Below are 20,789 nucleotides of genomic sequence, written 5' to 3' on the forward strand. Positions count from 1 at the left end.
AGACCAAAACTGCACACAATATTCCAGGTGTTGTCTCACCAAGGCCCTGTGTAATTGCAGTAATTGCTCCTGTACTCGAATCCTCTCGCCATGAAGGCCAACATACCATTTGCCTTCTTTAATGCCTGCTGCGCTCATGTCTTCCCTGGATATATTTGCTTCCACTTGCCCCACCCAGGCCTCATGGTGGAGGTGTAGCTCCTATCACCAAATCACACCTTGATCCATCCTCTTACTCCTCTAGCACTTTCTCCTCCCTTGAGAACCTCACATAGTTCCACCCCATCTGAACCCTCATTTTAATCTTCATTCTCTAGTGCTCACTGAGCTATCTATATTCACTGCTTTCCTCCTTCAGCCACTGCAATGTGTAACCGCTCATCCTCAGTGATTTCAATCTCTATCTCAACACATCATGCTCCCTCTCCTCTGAGCTCACTGTACTCTTCTCCTCTCTTAATCTCACCCTCCATCTACATTCCCGAATCCATATTCATGGCCACCCCCTTGAGTTTGCCATCTCATGTGGCCTCATTATTCCCATTGTATCAATCACAAGGAAGGCCAACTCTGATCACTTTGCTCTCTACCCACATCTTCCTTCCCCCTCCAAACCCTACCTCCTTCTGTATCTGCCTCAGGAAAAGATTCTCTCCTATTTCACTTACAACTGCACTCTCAAAATCCCATTTTTTATCCTTTGGGCCCTCCCCATTCACTACAACATTTCCACAGCTGCTAATCTGCTCCACCTTTACTTTCCAACTCTCCATTGAACCCATTACTCTCTCTCGCCCTGGCCATTCCCCTGGTACAGCCCTCATCTGCACTCCTCTAAATCCAAAGGATGCAGATTTGACAGGACATGGCCGGCAGCTAGTTTAGCCATTCACCACCAGATCTCACTGGATCACATAAAACATCACCAGGTCCCACTCTTGTCTGCTAACACTGCTCACTATTACAAAATCATCCTGGAAGGCAAAGATAATCCAAGCTTCTTTACTCTACTGTAGACCATTTTCTTAATCCCCCCCAACCCACCCCACATTCCTTCCCACCCTCATTTGCAAAGACAAAAGGGAGAAGCACATGGATTTCTTTGTCATTGGACAGAGATAATTGAATCAGCTGTCTCTGCCATGTCACTCCCTTTCACTAGCTCACCTGACCAAACTCCCTTTCATTCTCCCCCCAGCCCTATCCTTGAGCTCACACCTTTCTCTAGTTTCTCTCTGATCTCCCCTCATGCCATCTCTGAGCCACCTCCTGTTTCCTTGATCCTATTCCCACTAAACTGCTGATCACCCAACTTCCCCTCCTGCTCCCCACATTACCCGATATTAGTGACGAGTTTCTCTCTTCAGATGTTGTCCGTCTCTCCTTTAAATCTGTCGTCGTCACCCCTCTGCTCAAAAACCAACACTTGACCCCATTGTCCTTGCAAACTCCCCATCCCATCTCCCAGCTCCATTTCCACCACAGTCCTTGAACATGTCGTCACCTCCCAAATCCATTCCCACCATTCCTGGAACTCCACGTTTAATCACTCCAATCAGGTTTCCATCCTGTCTCAGTCCAAAACTGCTCTTAGCAAAGTCACAAATGACACCCTTTGCGGCTGTGACAAAGGTAAACTTTCCCTCCTCGTCCTTCTTGACCGGTCTGCAGCCTTTGACACAGTTGACTCTAGTTTTACTGGAGTTTTACTCCAGCGTAAGACTTCATTGAATCTCCCTTGGAAGTCCAGCTTTAGCAAGCAGAGCTCATAGGCTGCAGGGGTGAGATAAACTTTTTTTAAATTCCAAGCCAATTCCAGTTCTGAGAAACCCCTTTCCAACAATCCAGTCAGAAGAAACCCGTCACTAATCCCAATCCCCGACTCCGAGTCTCAACACGTGGCTCCTGAGGTCGGCAAAGAAAAAATTTAAAAATGAACAATTAATTTTGCCTATTTCGGGTACCGCACGACTGTCCAATTTCCTAAACAGCAAACCTGTGGCTCTTTTCTACACGTCCCAACTCATAACGCTATACAACTGATTAAATTAAGGCAGCCAGCTGACCCATGCAGCTGTTGTGGCCCCTTTTTCTTCAGGCAGGTAGCCCACCAAAAACTGGCAAGTGTGGAAAGTTCATTGTTCGGCAGTGAATGGCGACACCACCTTGGAAGCCTGGAATCTCTTAAAACTGTATCCCACTTTTTACATCGTCAAAAAATGAATGACAAATCCAACTCACTGGATCGGTTTGGACCAACCCGAGGGCCAAATCCAGCAGGACGTTTAGCATCCTGGTGAAGCAAATTTTTTACATTACTTGAGCACATCAGGCTTCAGAGGAACACCAGATTAACAAGGTCTTTTTACTTACTTGGTGATCTTGCGAATCACGTTGTCTTGGTGTAAGGCATTGATGAATCCAAAACCAGCTCGGGGAAACCGTTAACAGTCTTTGATGAAGATTTTAAGCTTCCAGCTGAGGAGAGTTCAGAGCTTAAAAAGAGGCCTAGGAAACCCCCAGCAAAACAACAGTCAAGCAAAAGACAGCACCCAAACAAACCACATGAGGGTGCCAGAGAGACATGGAACTCTCCAGAAGCCCCAATGATATATCTTTATGGGGAACCTGAAGCAGAAATCCCAAATGGTTTCCTTTTCGAAGACGTTTTCAGAACTGTACCAGTGGCTGGCAAGGTAAAGCCCTGCACCAGGCAGACCAAGAAAAAGAAGAGATTCACTCAGAAAATGTTTACATCAAAGCTGAGTTGGATGAACTCAACCTACAGTACTGCGAGGCACGACAGCAGGGAAGAAAGAGTCACAGAGCTCATTGCCTTGAAAGACTTTTTGACGAACCACTATGTACCTCTGGAAAAACAGGAGGAGTTGGAAAAGCCGATGAATGCTATTTCAAAAAAAGCTGTGTTGGAGCTATCAGCAATGACAAAGCTATACACTGACACACAGATTCAGAAGACAAGATCTGAACTAGAAAATAAACAGTTGAAAGAGCAGCTAATTGTCCTTCAGGATCAGATTCAAAAACAATTCATTGCTCCTCAGCAACACAATGGAATAAAGAATACCTTGAGTAGCAGAATGGCAGAACAGTAGAATAAACTTAATGAGACTCTGCTAAATTATAAGAAAATTCAAGAGAAACTACTTGAGCTTCGCAATGAAGAGGAAAACCTGTTGAAGGACCTTCATATTTCGAAGTGAGACAAAATGAATTTAATGCCACACTGAAAGGACAGACAACTCAATTTTCAGAGAAGACTCTAGAATGTTCACTACTCCGGGGGGAAGCCAAGAGGCCCAAGAAGGAAACTGCAGCGCCGAAGGAAACAGTTGCACATTTGGAAGGAACCTTGGAAAAATATTACATTCCCAAAGAGATGGGATAACAAGGAGATGAAAATCAAGAACATGGATTGGCAAGTGAAGGTAAATGTTCTCACTAAAGAGTGTGAGATCTTTCAAAAACAATTGGCAGAAGCACAATTACAGAATGTGGCCTTGTAAGGCAGCACAGAGGAATTAGATAGGGCCAAGGAAAATCTGATCAGTGGAGAGAATACAACATGGAACAACAAACAGATCTTTGAGCTGATGTATGTTGCCTGGAATCAGCCTTTTTCTCTCCTGACTAGGGTTGCTCAGTAGGGTCCACCAAAGGGCAGAAGATGTCAAGACTGCCACCATCGTTAGCCAGCCAGCACAGCACAGTCCTGAGTCCTCAAACACTAAAGGGTATTCAGATTCTGATTTTGCCTGCGATCTCACTTCTCTTTTTGCGGAGCTGGTTTGTCCATCATCAGTCCAGGTCTGTGAGAGTCCTCAATGGACAGACCAACCTACCGCACACGAGATTACCATGATATCTCCAGTGGAAGTGGTACCACAGAAGAATCAACAGTCTAAGGAGTCTCTACCTCCAACTATGATGATGGTGTAGTTGGTAAACACACACCAACCACTGGGTACACACAGCAACTTCCAGCCAGCGTGCCAGACTCACAAGGGATGCTGGAACCTCACAGCAGTCTCGCACCATCAACAACAAAAAACAAAGGTGACCATGCTACTCAATCTTCTTCCTGCCACAGGATCGCTCTTCCTCAGCCTCAGAGAGCTTCCTGACAGCTCAAACAGAAAAAGAAGAAAAGGCACGGCCAAGCAGATGAATACCATTTTCGTCCACTCTGCAAGAGACGATCAAGAATCACAACAACATACACCGCCAAACCCGCCAGACCAATCAGGTGTGGTTTAACATCAAGCAGTGGAAGAAAAGAATGAAACCGTACCCAAATGCCAGTCCAACCTCTGAGCCAACAACAGCAATCAGAATCACCACAGCCTCTACCACTCTCCTGACAGAAAGGTGAACAAGATGTGGAAGGGCTGTAAGGCCTCCAGACCACCTGAACCTCTAACTTCAAGGACTTGAAGGGAGCAGATGGGATGGTGAGAATGATGTTAATGTTAATACTGTAGTAGCAATAATGTTGGAATAGCATTAAGGTTGTACCGATAAAGGAAATGCACAAGACTTACAACAATGTAAGATTTGAAGTAAACTAAAGTAATTCCATATCCATGGGATAAAGGCTTGGGGGAAGTGAAGTAGTAGGGTCTGGTACATACAGGGTTAATGTGGGACTGAGTACAATACCGCCCACACTGTGAAGTAAGAAGGCACATGACCTTGAGCCAGGGTCCGTCTAGAGACGGACAGAGATGTGTAAAGACCTAGGATGGAGTCAGCTCCTTACCTGTACCCTCTACTGTATATAGTTATGAGTTGTTAATAAAGACTTGCTGTTAATGTACTCAAGACTACGAAACCTGCTTCATAGTATCGGATGAGGGATCCTTTAGACCACATCATCCTCCTCCAACGTCTCTCCACCATCGTCCAGCTGGATGGGATTGCTCTCACCTGAATCCGTTCTTGTCCAATCATAGCCAGAGAATCACTTGTAATGGTTTCTCTTCCTGTCCCTGAACTGTTACTTCTAAGTTACCCCAAGGGTCTATCCTTGTCCCTCTCCTATGTCTCACCTACATGCTGCCCCTTGGTGACATCATCTGAAAGCACAGCGTTAGTTTCCACATGTACACTGATGACACCCAGCTCTACCCCACCCCCACCTCTTTTGACTCTTCTGTGCAGTCTCTAAATTATTAGACTTCTTGTCCGACATCCAGCATTGGGTGAGCAGAAATTTCCTCCACTTAAATATTGGTCAGCTGAAGCTGCTGTCTTTGGTCTCTGACACAAAATCCATTCTCTCACCGTCAAACTCCTTCCTTCCCTGGAAGTGGAACTGTCGAAGAATAAACTGGACTGTTTGCAACCTTGATCTCATATTTACCCCTGAGATGAGTTTCCAACCACAAGTCCATAGCATCACCTCCTATTTCCAGATTGGTAGCATTGCCTGACTCCGCCCCAGTCTCAACTGATCTACTGCTGAAACCCTCATTCCTGCTCTTGTTATTTCTAGACTTGAGGATTCCAATTCACTCCTGGTGTGTCTCCCGCATTCCACACTTTGTGAACTTGATATAGTCCAAAGCTGTGCTGCGTGTGTCCTAACTCATAGTCAGTCCTATTCCCCTGTCAACCCTGTGCTCACTGACATGCTTCGGTTCCTGGCCAAGCAAGGCTTTGCTTTTAAATTTCTCACCCTGGTTTTCAAACCCTTCCATGGCTTTGCCCCTCCCTATCTTTGTAATCTCCTCCAGCCCCCAACCCGCCGAGGTCTCTGTGCTCCTCTATCTTCTTAGCCTCTTGAGTGATTTTAATCACTCCAGCATTGATGGTCACACCTTCTGCTGCCTTTTCCCCAAGATTTGAAATTTGCTTTGATAATGCTCCTGTAAAGCACTTTGGGATGTTTTATGATATTAAAGGTGCTATATAAATATAAATTGTTGTTGCTTGAGAGAGGTGACAGCGGCAGATTTGAATGGGAGAGTGGGACAAGATTCAAGGGGAGGGAATCGTAACAATATCAACGAACATGGGGACCAGACAGGGAAATCAGTCAGCAGTTTGGTGGGAATAATTTATTGCATGGGACATATTCCATTCTGTGAATGAGCCAAGTGAGATAGGAGTGGCTCTCAGTTTCAGTCTGTTCAGGTCACTGCTGCTCCTTGGGAAGCGACACCAACATCTTTGATCCCCTGCAGGAAGGGAACTGAGTGCTGTGACTTTGTCCTGTTATTGAAGCTGATAATTACCCAATATCTGCTAACCTAACAGTGACCGCAAACTGCGCTCTGAACCTGTGGTCTCTCTGCAGAAGTGTAGTTAGGTACTTCAGAGAATTCAAGGCCAAATTGATCGCCTGGACTTGTTTCCATTGTTACAGGGGATGGTGTGGAGGAAATTTCCAGAGATTTTTCCCTGAATGGTTTGAGTTTTAAATCTGTTTTTAATCTGTTTTCTGCCTTGCCCAGGAATTCAGGTGGGCTGGAGAGTGTATATATTGTGATACTCAATATTCATACGTAGCAAGCCATCTTGCCCTGGTGACTTCCATTTCTGTACTGTGTGTAAAGTGGAGGGCAGGTCTGCTTTCCCTGATTGATGTGTCCCCCTGCAGGCCACTCTGAGATGTAAGGGGGAACCTGTTCATGTAATCTAATGCGATGAAAACCCATCTCCCCTCTTCTACCCTCAGGAGGATCAATCATTCTTCTTTAGGCAGAGGTAGGTTCAATGCACTCTTGGAGTAGACTCATAGAGAAGCTGAGCTGTGAAAGAGCTTCCAAAGGATCATCTCACATTCCAGCACCCAGAATAACCTGGATTGGATACTGGAATCCTGTCAAAGTCCCCCGAGGAGCTGAGAATGTTCTGATGAGAAAATTAATCCCAGGGTTTGCATGATGCACCAAACTGGTCTCCAAGTGATCAGGAGAAATGAGTGTAGATGGTTCAATCTCTGCAGCCGAACGAGACGGCCTGGAGTTTCGGCCTCAGGCTTCAGCCAGTAAGGCCTCAGGGCCTGTCAGTGAAGAGCAATGAGAATTCACATTTTCCTTCTATAAGCATGAGGTAGATGGGCCCAGGCATCATGGGTTTGGAGATGGGAAGGTCACAGTGTCCAGGACCAGGACCAGTGTCTGGGGTGTGGGGGAGAGGTGCGTCGCTAAGACATGGATCAGGGGAGTTGCTCCTGGGTCCAGTATACTGTCAGGGGATTCAATTTGTGTTTCCATATTCAACAAGGCTCTTCCCTCAAAAAATCGGTCAGTCTCAAGCTTGAAATTGTAATTGTCCCCAGCATCCAGACTGGAAGAGAATTCCAGATTTCAGTGAATTTTCTGGAACACGGGGAGCTTTAGATACTGATGTCACTGAGTCACTGCAGGGTGAGCGTGTTTAGAACAGATACAGAGGCTTGTGAGTCACAACCCCCAGTAATTACTGAAATTCACAGCCTGCTTCACATTCACATCAACAGCATCACTAAGCAGCACAAATGCAACATTATCTCTTGCTCAATTCTTTTCAATGGATACCATCATTTTTTCTGGTTGCCGAGGTAAGGGATGTCTGTTGTAGAGAATGGAACACTTATAACAACAGTATCACTGTCAAACACTCCCAGGATAGGCATAGCACAGGGATAGATACGGAGTAAAGCTCCCTCTACACTGTCCCCATCAAACACTCCCAGGACAGGTACAGCACAGGGTTAGATACAGAGTAAAGCTCCCTCTACACTGTCCCCATCAAATACTCCCAGGACAGGTACAGCACAGGGTTAGATACAGAGTAAAGCTCCTTCTACACTGTCCCCATCAAACACTCCCAGGACAGGCACAACACAGGGTTAGGTGGGGAGGCAGTGGCGCAGTGGTATTGTTTCTAGACCAGTAACCCAGAGACTGGGGAAACCACAGAAGATGGGGGAATCTGAATTCACTAAAAATCTGGAATTAAAAGTCTAATGATAATATGAAATCATTGTTGATTGATGTGAAAACCCACCTAAGGGATGAGTGAACCAGATGGGTCCTTACAACAAGGAAATCTGTCAACCTTACCTGGTCTGGCTGACATATGACTCCAGACAGACAGTCAAGTTGTTGACTCTGAAATGGTCTAACAAGCCACTCAGTTGTAACAATCTGCTTACAGAGTCACAAAAAAGGAATGAAACTGGACAGACCACCTGCCATCGACCTAGGCACCTGAAACAACAGCAACAAACTCAGCCCTGTTGACCCTGCAAAGTCCTCCTTACTAACATCTGGGAGCTTGTGCCAAAATTGGGAGAACTATCTCACAGACTAGCCAAGCAACAACCTGACACAGCCACCCTCTTGGAATCATATCTTACAGATAATGTCCCAGACTCCACCATAACCACTGGCAGGACAGGCCCAGCAGAGGTGGCGGCACAGTGGTAAACAGTTGGGAGGGAGTTGCCCTGGGGGGCCCAGGAAGCATTGAGAGTGGCAAGAGCACAGAATATACCCTGGGTGGGGGACTTCAATGTCCATCACTACTACTGTCCAATACTGACTGAGTCCTAAAGGACATAGCTGCCAGACTGGGTCTGTGGCAGGTGGTGGGGGAACCAACAAGAGGGAAAAATATACTTGATCTCATGCTCACCAACCTGCCAGCTGCAGCTGCATCTGTTCTTGACAGTATAGGTAGGAGTGACCACCACACAGTTGTTGTGGAGACGAAATCCTGCCTTCACATTGAGGATGCCATCCATCGTGATGTGTGGCACTACCACCATGCTAAATGGGATAGATTTTGAACAGATCTAGCAACTCAAGACTGGGCATCCATGAGGAGCTGTGGGCCATCAGCAGGTGATCAACCCTGCTTCAATGAAGAATGCAGGAGGGCATGCCAGGAGCAGCACCATACCTAAAAATGAGGTGTGAAGCTATAACACAGGATTATTTGCGTGCCAAAGGAAGTGACCTATCAGCAAGTGATAGAGCTAAGCGATTCCACAACCAACGGATCAGATCTAAGCTCTGTAGTCCTGCCACATCCAGTCGTGAATGGTGATGGACAAACAACTCACTGGAGGAGGAGGATCCACAAATATCCCCATCCTCAAAGCTGGAGGAGCCCAGCACATCAGTGTAAAAGATAAGGCTGCAGCATTTGCTACAATCTTCAGCCAGATGTGCCAAGTGGATGATCCATCTTGGCCTCCTCTGGAGGTACCCAGAATCACAGATGCCAGTCTTAAGCTAATTCGATTCACTCCATGTGATATTAAGAAATGGCTGAAGGCACTGGATACTGCAAAGGCTATGGGGCCTGACAATATTCCAGCAATAGTACTGAAGACTTGTGCTCCAGAACTTGCCGCGGCCCCTAGCTAAGCTGTTCCAGTACAGCTACAACACTGGCATCTACCTGTCTATGTGGAAAATTGCCCAGGTATGTCCTGTACACAAAAAGCAGGAAAAATCCAATCCATCAGTCTACTCTCCATCATCAGTAAAGTAATGGAAGGTGTCATCAGCAGTGCTATCAAGCGGCACTTGTTCAGCAATAACCTGCTCACTGATACCCAATTTGGGTTCTGCCAGGGCCACTCAACTCCTGACCTCATTGCAACCTTGGTTCAAACATGGATAAAAGAGCTGAACTCCCGAGGTGAGGTGAGGTGAGAGTGACTGCCCTTGACATCAAGGCTGCATTTGACAGAGTGTGGCATCAAGGAGCCCGAACAAAACTGCAGTCAATGGGAATCAGGGGAAAACTCCCCACTGGTTGGAGTCATACCAAGCACAAAGGAAGATGAATGTTGTTCTTGGAGATCAATCATCTCAGCTCCAGGACATCACTGCAGGAGCTCCTCAGGGTAGTGTCCTCGGCCCAACCATCTTCAGCTGCTTCATCAATGACCTTCCTTCCATCATAAGATCAGAAGTGGAGATGTTCGTTGATGATTGCACAATGTTCAGCACCATTCACGACTCCTCAGATACAGCATCTTTACAGTGCAGAAGGAGGCCATTCAGCCCATCGAGTCTGTACTGACTCTCTGACTAAGCATTCCACCTGGTCCCACTCCCTTGCCTTATCCCTGTAACTTTGTATATTCTCTCTTTTCAGGTAGCAATCCAATTCCCTTTTTGAATACCTCGATCAAACCTGCCTCCACCACCCTTTCAGGAAGTTCATTCAAACTCCAAAACTCCCTCTGGGTGAAAAAAAAAATTCCTCACATCACATTTACTCCTTTTGCCAATTAATTTGAATCTGTGCCCTTTAGTTCATGATGTATTCTGGAGAGGGAACAGTTTCTCACCATTTACCCAGTCCGTACCCATCAGGATCTTGAACACCTCTACCAAGCCTCCTCTCAGCTTTCTTTTCTCCAAGGTAAACAGTCCCACCTTCTCCAATCTCTCCTCATAGCTACAGTTCTTCATCACAGGAATCATTCTTGTGAATCTCCTCTGTACTCTCTCCAATGCCTTCACATCCTTCCTCAAGTATGATGCCCAGAACTGGACGCAGTACTCCAGATGAGGCCTAACTAGTGTCTTATACAAGTTCAAAATGACCTCCTTACTCTTGTACTCAGTGCCCCTATTAATAAAGCCTAAGATATGATATGCTTTATTAACTGCTCTCTCACCATGTCCTTCCATCTTCAGTGAGCCATTTAGATATACACAAAAGGTCCCTCTGTTCCTGTAGCTTCTTTAGAGGCTCTCTCTTTATTTTATACGGTCTCACCATATCTTTTCTGCCAAAGCCAATCACCTCACACCTTTCTGCACTGACCTTCATCTGCCAATTGTCTTCCCAACCCACCAACATGATTATGTCCTTTTGAAGTTCGAGACTAGCCCCATCACAGTCGACAATATTTCCAATCTTCATATCATCTGCAAATTTTGATATCTTGCCCTGCACACCATGGTCCAGGTCATTAATATATATCAGGAAGAGCAAGGATCCCAACACAGACTCCTGGGGAACTCCACTACAAACCTTCTTCCAATCTGAAAAACAACCATTTATCACTACTCTGATTGCTGTTATTCAGCCAATTTCTTATCCAAGTGCCTACTTTCCCTTTTATTCCATGAGATAGAATTTTGCTCACAAGTCTGTTGTATGGCACTGTATCAAATCCATATGCACCATATCTCCAGTGTTTCCCTTATCAACCTTCTCTGTTACCTCCTCAAAAAGCTCCAGTGCTGTAAAACTCTATAACTCCATCTATAAGATTGTGATAATGAAGCACATTTTGTTCCCATCCCCACATCCTTTGATAAAAACTTACTGTGTGAAGAAAATTCTGCTTCTTGACCTGTGTCACTCTGGCTGGAATTGGATATCAGGCTGGTTGTCCGAGTTTTACTGAGTGACTGACCAACTGACAAACCTGTGGTTGCTATGGCTGCATTACTGCTGCTGATGACACTGGAAGTTGACATGGTGACAGTTGATGTGGTACCAGTAGTTGTGAGGTTTGGGAAACTCTGGAAACCCATGAGAGAAGAAGCTATAACTGAAGCAGCCCATGTACAAATGCAGCAAGACCTGGGCAATATCCGGGCATGGGCTGACAAGTAACATTCGTGCCACACAAGTGCCAGGCAATGACCATTTCCAACAGGAGAGAATCCAACCATAGACCCTTAATGATCAATGGCATTACCATCACTGAATCCCCCACTATCAGCATCCCAGGGGTTATCATTGACCAGAAACTGAATTGGACTAGTCATATAAATACTGTGGCTACAAGAGCAGGTCAGAGGCTAGGAATCCTGTGACGAGTAACTCACCTCCTGACTCCCCAATGCCTGTCCACCATCTACAAGGGTTGTGATGGAATATTCCCCACTTGCCTGGATGAGTGCAGCTCCAGCAACACTCAAGAAGCTTGACGCCATCCAGGACAAAGCAGCCGCTTAATTGGTACCCCATCCGCAAACATTCACTCCCTCCACCACCGACATACAGTAGCAGCATTGTGTACCGTCTACAAGATGCACAGCAGAAATTCCCCAAGGCTCCTTCAACAGCATCTTCCAAACCCGTAACCTCTACCATCTAGAAGGACAAGGGCAGCAGATGTTTGGGAACACCACGACCTGCAAGTTCCCATCCAAGTCACTCACCTCCTGTAAAGCTCCCTTGCACTGGGGCAGCATTGATTCCATATCTGACAGCTGCCCTGAGACTAAGTTTGAGGTGATGTGGGGAAATGGGTGGTTTGGTCGGGTGGTTGATTTTTCCTCAAATACATTTCAGGGCCAAGTGAAGAAGGGTACATTCCTCCTGTCAATCTGGGTTCATTTAAAATAGCACCAAGCACCAAAACTCATCAACTGCATAGAGTTTAGATTTGGAATCAGTAATAGAATGTTAAATAGAATATATGTGGGAATTGAAAAGAGTGTGGGGGTGGGAAACGGAGATTGTGACCCTGAGCAGATATGATTAATTGGTTCTTGTGTAGCAGGGCACGGAATCTGAGTGTTGTGTAATTGTCACAAGGTCAGTTACATGATGTGCTTCCATTCTCCTTCCCACCTGTACTCACTACACTGTCAGTCAGAGACTGGCTGAGATTTACTGTGACTGTCAATGTCCCCCAAAAACATAACCAAAAACATTGGCATTTTGAGAGGGTTGTTTAACATCCCTGTGTTAGCAAGTTTAAATTTAAATATGGAGATTCTGTGGAACAGTCACAGTTTCTATGACATTTCAAACACACATCAGATGGCATCTTATTAACAGGACAACAATGTCAAAAACAATCTATCTCCGAGACAGAGTAGAGAGGATCCAAAGATCCATAGCTTTGCAATCAGGCCCTATGTGACAATGAGGAACGGGAATTCACCCTGAACCAACTGTGCAAGAAGGATGTGCATGTTACAAGACACACAGTTTAAATGCTCGGTACGAACAAGGTCCAGAAGCCTAGCATGAAGGAATTGCAGTCAGGCAACCAGTGAACAGCTTCTCCATGATAAATGTCCTAAATCTCATACTGCTCCCTTTGGTACAAATTGATGAGCACGCTAACTGTCTCCTCTCCATAGAGCCAGCATGGACTTGATGGGTCAAGTGGCTGCCTTCTGTGTTGTGATGATCTATGAATTTATGATCCAATGCTTCCAGATCCCTGAAGATCACACTGAATAATGATGAGAATCAAGAATCAGGTGAACCTCCCCTCATTAACTGAGGGACATTGAGGGGACTGCAGCAGCATAATTGTTACCTTAGCTGTAGTCAGGTAAGTTACCAGGGACTGAGGATTGGAGCTTAACCTCGGCTGCTATGTATGTGTCTGAGAGACAGGGAAGCTCAGGACTGCACCAGACATCCAGGTTAAGCATGGCGTAACAGTGCTAAGTGGAGATAATGGAGCCATCTGCCATCTCATCCAGTGTCTCCAAAACTAAAGGTAAGACTGGGGTTTGGAAGATGAAGGAAGTGTGATGCAGACAAAATTCAGCTTCAAAACTCTCATCAACAGCAAGTTCACGTAGCTTTGCAGCAATCACCATGGCAACGAAAGCAGCCCCCTCCAGTGTGTGTCTGTGAGACTCAGGGACCCGAGTGAGTCAGCGAGAGAGAATGTGTTTGTGAGTGCTATTGTTTAGGCCGTGCGTAACCAATATAGATCAGCCCAGCTATTATTGGGAAAGGAAGACAAGGCTATAGCTGGAGATTCTCTAAGTGCAGAGATGGGAAATTGTGAATTTGAAGCATGAAGCTGCAGCGGCCAGAATCGGCGCCATGAATGGATTCTGGCCTTCCCATCATCACTATGTCACATACAGCAGGAGACTTTGCTCCCTGTTGCCTTCTCAAAGATTCACGAACTTTCACAAAATAAATTAACTTAAAATTTCAAAGTCTGCTGATGAGTCTGTGTGTTGAGGAATATAGTAAAGTTCATATAAAGGGCGCAGTTTCAGGTTCCTGTCGGAGCTGATGTTCACTTACTGGTTGAGTAGCTCCAGGTCAAATGTCTTTCAAAAAACAGGTGAACACATGATACATTTCTGAATTTTTCCATTGTCAACATTATTAAGCTCCCCAACATCCAAACAGGACCTGCACTGCCCTTAAACTGTCCAGAGTTTTGTTCCTTCAGTAGGTGAATGAGTCAGAGAGTGAGCATTGCACTTATATTGGGCTTTTCACAACCTCAGGATATTCCAAAGATCTTTACAACCAATGAAGGACATTTGAAGTGCAGTCACTGTTGTAGTGCATGAAACATTAAATTGTGCACAGTAAGATCCAGCTACCAGCTATGTGGTTCTGATCAGATTATCTGTTTCATTTTTGCTGGTTGAGGATTAAATATTGGTCAGGGTACCGGGAAAAATCCTCTGTTCTTCTCCAAAATAGTGGCCATGGGATCTTTAAAATCCACCTGAGAGGGCTGAGGGAAACCTTTGGTTTTCAGATACTGCGGTGCACCCTCAGTACTGACCCTCTGACAGTGCGGCACTCCCTCAGTACTGACCTTCTGACAGTGCAGCACTCCCTCAGTACTGACCTTCTGACAGTGCAGCACTCCCTCAGTACTGACCCTCCGACAGTGTAGCACTCCCTCAGTACTGACCCTGTGACAGTGCAGCATTCCCTCAGTACTGACCCACTGACAGTGCAGCACTCCCTCAATACTGATCCTCCAACAGTGCAGCACTCCCTCAGTATTGACTCTCCGACAGTGCAGTGCTCCCTCAGTACTGGCCCTCTGACAGTGCAGCATTCCCTCAGTACTGACCTCCGACAGTGCAGCACTCCCTCAGTCCTGACCCTCCGACAGTGCAGCATTCCCTCAGTACTGACTTTCTGACAGTGCAGCACTCCCTCCGTATTTTGTCAGCCTGGAGTTTCTAGCCTAGCCTCTTGTCTGGGCCTTGAGTCCACAACCTTCTGACCCAGAGCTTTAATAGTCTCTCCATCAGACTGTGGCTCAGTGTAAATTACAGTTTAAATATATTTGCTGTTAAACAGGTGAATGAGCAGCCCTGAATAAAGTAAGAATTGGGCTGTAAGGACAAGCTGCTGTATTATACATTTAAGGTATGACATCACTAGAAGGGAAATATGTCATGTGATCCAGTTTTGGTTTCACTTTTGCTTTGAGCGAGCACACACACACAGCTTTGATGCCTTTGAGCTTTATGCCAATGTGTAAACCTTCTCACGTGCCTAGTCTGAATAAATGAACAACCTTTACCCAATCCCACATGAGCGACTGATGCCTTCTGTCTCATTTTGTAAATAAGCGCAAGGTATTATATCATTATAACACGACACGGTGCACAGCCTTAGATTGTGCCACATGGCATGAGAAGACCCTCGACATTTTGGTCAGACCACATGGAAGTTGCAGCTCGGAGCGCACTGAAAACTCAGCGTGTTGAGTGTGAAGAAAAGCTTTGGAGACACACGCCGAGCTAGAGCTCAGATAAAGAGCTGGGAAGCAGGCAGATCCTTCGGGTGAGATTGCAGCGCATTGAATGTCAGCTCAGTGAGTGGGACAGTACTTCAAGAGGACCAGCACCGAGTTCACTCAGCCGGGAAAAGCGAGTGACCAGGGGTGAGCTAGATCGCTGGCTCCCCCGAGTGAGGGGGAGTCCAATAGAGAAAAACAAACAGGCATGAAGATCGGGTCAGGGAAGGTTGCCATTATAACGAGAGGCTTTGGGTATTGGCGAACAACAAATTGAATAAAAAGCCAGGATGCTATTACCCCCAGTGCGTTCCTGCAGAGCTCATCATTGTGGGCGGAGCTTTGGAAAAGCGTGTGTAAGTGGCTGCAGAAATACTCATCCCAGATACTACAGAAGGAGGAAGGTCAAAGGATTATTGTCAGAATGTCCACAAAATTCCCCAGTTTGGATTTGGATGCAGCTGACCAAATAACCAACTTCAAAACATTTAAACCGCGTACAGAGTTATGATTTCTTGATTCAGGTGTGTTTGAACCAGACAAACGAGTCATAAAAATTTACCTAGCAATTGGGAATGAAGGTCTACACAGGCTGAACATGTCAGGATTAACAGCAGAAGAACTAAAGGATCCCCAAAAGTTATGGGCTACATTGGGAGACCTGTTCAGAATCAGCTTAAACTTCCGTATTCATTGACTAGAGTTCATGTCGTTTCGACAACAGCCTACAGAATCCATAGACCACTTCATCAGCAGCTGCAGAGAGAAAGGGTATGTACTGTGATTTTTCAAACACAGAGCTAGCAGACACAATTGTTGAGCATCCACTACCAAAGAAGCTTTCCAGCAAGATCTGCCAGACAAGTAGCATCAAAGAGCTACTCAAGGATGCATAAGTACGAAGTGATCCTCGCAGATTGACAAAGCTTACAGGTCCTAAGTACAACCCCAATTGTTGATACACTCACTGGAACATCCAAATCTAGTGAGACATGTGGTCTTCTGCATGCACCAAGGAAATGCCCAGCTTTCCACCAATCCTGCAAGGCATGTGGCTAAAAGGGCCATTGTCAGCAGCAGTGCACAGGAGCAAAGGCTGATGCAGCTACAGAGAACCGTGCACTGACCCAAACAGACCATACACAACAGGCACCTTCAAGCAACAAGAATGGCCATCCAATATCCCATCAGCAACTATATATGATGTGACTGACAAACCAGAAAATGATGATGATGTGCACGACAAGATGTCACACTGTCAGTCTGGTGGGAAACATAGATACAGTCACACCAGCTGAAGTTCTTGCCAAGATTTGAATTATCTGCCCTAAGAAAGTTGGTAACTATTCATATTGGCCAAGTTTGACACGGGGGCAAGTGCCAACATACTATCTCTGCGAATTCTAAAAGGCATGTATCCAAGGCCATTGTGAAACCTACTGCTGTACAACTTTTAGTATACAATTAGAAACCATAGAACCATAGAAAGGTTATAGCACAGAAAGAGGCCATTCAGCCCATCATGTCTGTGTTGGCCAGAAAAAGATGTAAAAGAAACTCATTTCGCTCATTTTAATCCCACTTTCCAGCACCTGGTCCGTAGCCTTGCAGGTTACAGCACTTCAGATGCAAATCCAGGTACCTTTTAAATGAGTTGAGCGTTTGAGCTTCAACCACCAACTTAGAAAGTGAATTCCAGACGCCCACCACCCTCTGGGTGAAAAAGTTTTTCCTCATGTCTCCTCTAATCCTTCTACCAATCACCTTAAATCTATGCCTCCTGGTAATTTACCCCTCAGCTAGCGGGAACAAATCTTTCCTGTCTACCCTATCTAGGCCCCTCATAATTTTGTGCACCTCAATTAGGTCACCCCTCAGCCTCCTCTGTTCGAAGGAAAACAACCCTAGCTTATCCACTCTCTCCTCCTAGCTGCAATTTTCAAGCCCTGGCAGCGATCTTGTAACTCTCCTCTGTACTCTCTCCAGAGTAATTATGTCCTTCTTGTAATGTGGTGATCAGAACTGTACACAAAATTCCAGCTGTGGCCTAACCAGCATTTTATACGGTTCCTCATTACATCCCTGCTTATTTATCCTATACCTCATCCAATAAAGGAAAGCATTCCATATGCTTTCTTCATTACCTTATCTACCTGTCCTGCCACCTTCAGGGACCTCGTGGACATGCACTCCAAGGTCTCTCACTTCCTCAACCCCTCTCAATATCCTCCCATTGACTGAGTATTCTCTTGTTTTTTTCGTCCTCCCCAAATGCATTATCTCACACTTTTCTGGATTGAATTCCATTTTCCATTTTTCTGCCCACTCAACCAAACCATTGATATCATTCTGGAGACAACAACTATCCTATTCACTATCAACTACATGACCAATATTTGTGTTATCTGCAAATTTCCCAATCATACCTCCCACATTTAAGTCTAAATCATTAATATACACAACAAACAGCAAAGGCCCCAACACTGAGCCCTGTGAAACCCCACTGAAAACCGTTTTCCATTCGCAAAAAAATCCATCAGCCATTTCCTGTCCCTGAGCCAATTTTGCTTCCAACCTGCCACCTGTATCCCATGGGATCTCACATTCCTGACCTTGTCAAGTGCCTTACTGAAATCCATGTAGACAATATCCACTGCACTACCCTCATCAATCCTTCTTGTTTTTTCCTCAAAAAATTCTATTTAGTAAGAAGCGATCTTCCACTAACAAAACCACGCTGACTGTCCCTGATCAATCCGTGCCTTTCTAAGTGAAAGTTTATCCCATCTCTCAGAATTTATTCCAATAATTTTCCCACCACTAAAGTCAGACTGACTGATCAATAATTTTCTGGCCTATTCCTTACATCCTTTTTAAATAATGGTGCAATGTTTGCAGACCTCCAATCCTCTGGGACCTCACCTGTATCTGGTAAGGGTTGGAAAATGATCCTCAGAGTATCCGCTATTTCCTCCGTGGCTTCCTTCAACAGTTTGGGATACAATTCATCCGGCCCTGGTGATTCATCCACCTTCATGGATGTCAGTCCCTCCAGTACTTCCTCTTTCACTATGCTTCTTGTATCTAATGTTTCACACTCCTCCTCTTTAACTAGAATGTCTGCATCATCCTCTCCTTAGTGAGACAGAGATAAAGTACTCATTGAAAACCCTGCCACATCTTCTGCATCAACCCACCAGTTACCATGTAGATCTCTGATAGGCCTTACCTTTTCCTTAGTTATTCTCTTGCTCTTAATGCACTGGTAAAACAAAACATCTTAGGATTTTCTTTGATTTTACCTGCCAATATTTTTTCATATCCTCTCTTTGCTTTCCTAATTCCCATTTTTACTTCATCCCTGTATTTTCTATACTCCTGTAGGTTTTCTACAGCATTAAGTCTTTTGTGACCGACTTAAGCTTTCTTTTTATGATTTATCTTACCATGTATGTTTCTGGATAACCAGGAGGCTCTAGGTTTGGCAATACCACTCTTTTTCTTTGTGGGGACATGTCTATACTATGCCCAGAGAATCTCACCTTTGAATGCCTCCCATTGATTTGACACAGTTTTTCATTCTAATAGCTGTATCCAGTCCACTCTCACCAGCTCATCTCTCAGCTCTTGCCATTCCCAATTTAGAACTTTTATTCCTGTTCTATCTTTGTCCTTTTCCATAATGATGCTAAATCTAACTGAATTATGGTCACTGTCTCCAAGATGGTCCCCCACTGCTATTTCATCCACTTGCCCAGCTTCATTTCCTAAGACTGAATCTAGAATTGTGACACCTCTCGTTGGGCTTTTTACGTACCGGCTAAAGAAGTTCTCTTGAATACAGTTCAAGAATTTTGCATCCTCTGTGCCCTTTACACTGTTTGTATCCCAATTGATATTTGGGTGGCTGAAGTCCCCAACGATTACTGCCCTATTGTTTTTGCACTCAGAAGTCTGTCTACATATCTTGTAACTCCCTTCCACTATTTGGGAGTCTATGGTACATTCCTAGCAGTGTAGCTGCCCCATTTTTATTTCTGAGCTCAACCCATATGGCCTCATTTGATGCTTCATTTAGTATATCAATGCTCCTCAATGCTGTAATTGATTCTTTAACCAATGATGCTACACCCCCACTTTTTTTATCACCCCCTCTACCCTGCCTGAAAACTCTTTGGGCAGAATTTTCTGCCTGTTGGGCAGGCCGGTCAGGAGCGGGCACGGGTGGGTCCAGAGCCCATCGCGCCCACGATCAGCTGTGCACTGCCATTTTATGTGAGCATGCCAATTAAGGCTCGCCCAGCATGACGCGCTCCTGGTAGCGCTCAGCGCTGCCTGTGCTGGCAGGGGGAAAGAGGGAGAGTCAGGGTCTGCGCTCTTTCACGCGCATGCACTCGAAAGAGCACAGGAATCTCCCTGAGTCACTGAACTGCCTCAGGGAGATGAAGTTCAACTTGAAACTTTAAAATAAAGAAAGATTGAAATTATTTAGACATGTCCCCTCATGCGATAGTGTCACATGAGCTGGGACATGTTTATGAAATGTGTAAAAAAGTATTTATTAATTTAATGAAACCATCATGAAACCTCATCCCACTCGTGGATGAGGTTTCATCAAAAGTGCGAAGGCCGCCTGGGCTCTTTGCCTGCCCGCCGACCTTAAGATCGAATGGGCAGCCCTGTCAATTAGTTCAATTGGTTTATTAATGGCTTTAACAGGCCTTTGACAGTTCGGCGAGTGCGCAGCCGATTCCAGCGTGTGCCTGCCGAACGGAAGATCAGAATCACGCACAGTGGTGTCGGGACACACACCCACCCCTGAACACCAAAGAGAAAATTCTGCCCTATATCCAGGGATGTTGAGCTGCCATTTTTGCCCCTCCTTAAAGCTACGTTTCTGTTATAGAGGTGATATCATGCTGCCATGTGTCTATCTGTGCCCTCAGCTCATCTGCGTTATTTACTATGTTCCTGGCATTTACATATATGCCTTTTAACACTGCCGAATTCGTGTGCTGTACACTATTCAATCTGTGTTGCTTCTGTCTTTCAGAGTCACTCACTAATTCTCCATCTCCCGTTCCCTGCTCTGAATTTGCCCTCAGGTTCCCACCCTCCTGCCAATTTAGTTTAAACTCTACCCCAACAGAACAAGCAAATCTCCCTGTGAGGGTATTCGTCCCAGTCTTGTTCAGGTGTAGACCATCCATTTTGTACAGGTCCCACATTCCCCAGAACCAGTCTCAATGCCCCAGAAATCTAATGCCCTCCCTCCTACACCAGCTTTCCAGCCACGGGTTTACTTGCTCAATTCTCCTATTTC

Source organism: Carcharodon carcharias, chromosome 10 (assembly GCF_017639515.1).
Source record: "Carcharodon carcharias isolate sCarCar2 chromosome 10, sCarCar2.pri, whole genome shotgun sequence".
In the NCBI taxonomy this organism is placed as follows: Eukaryota; Metazoa; Chordata; class Chondrichthyes; order Lamniformes; family Lamnidae; genus Carcharodon; species Carcharodon carcharias.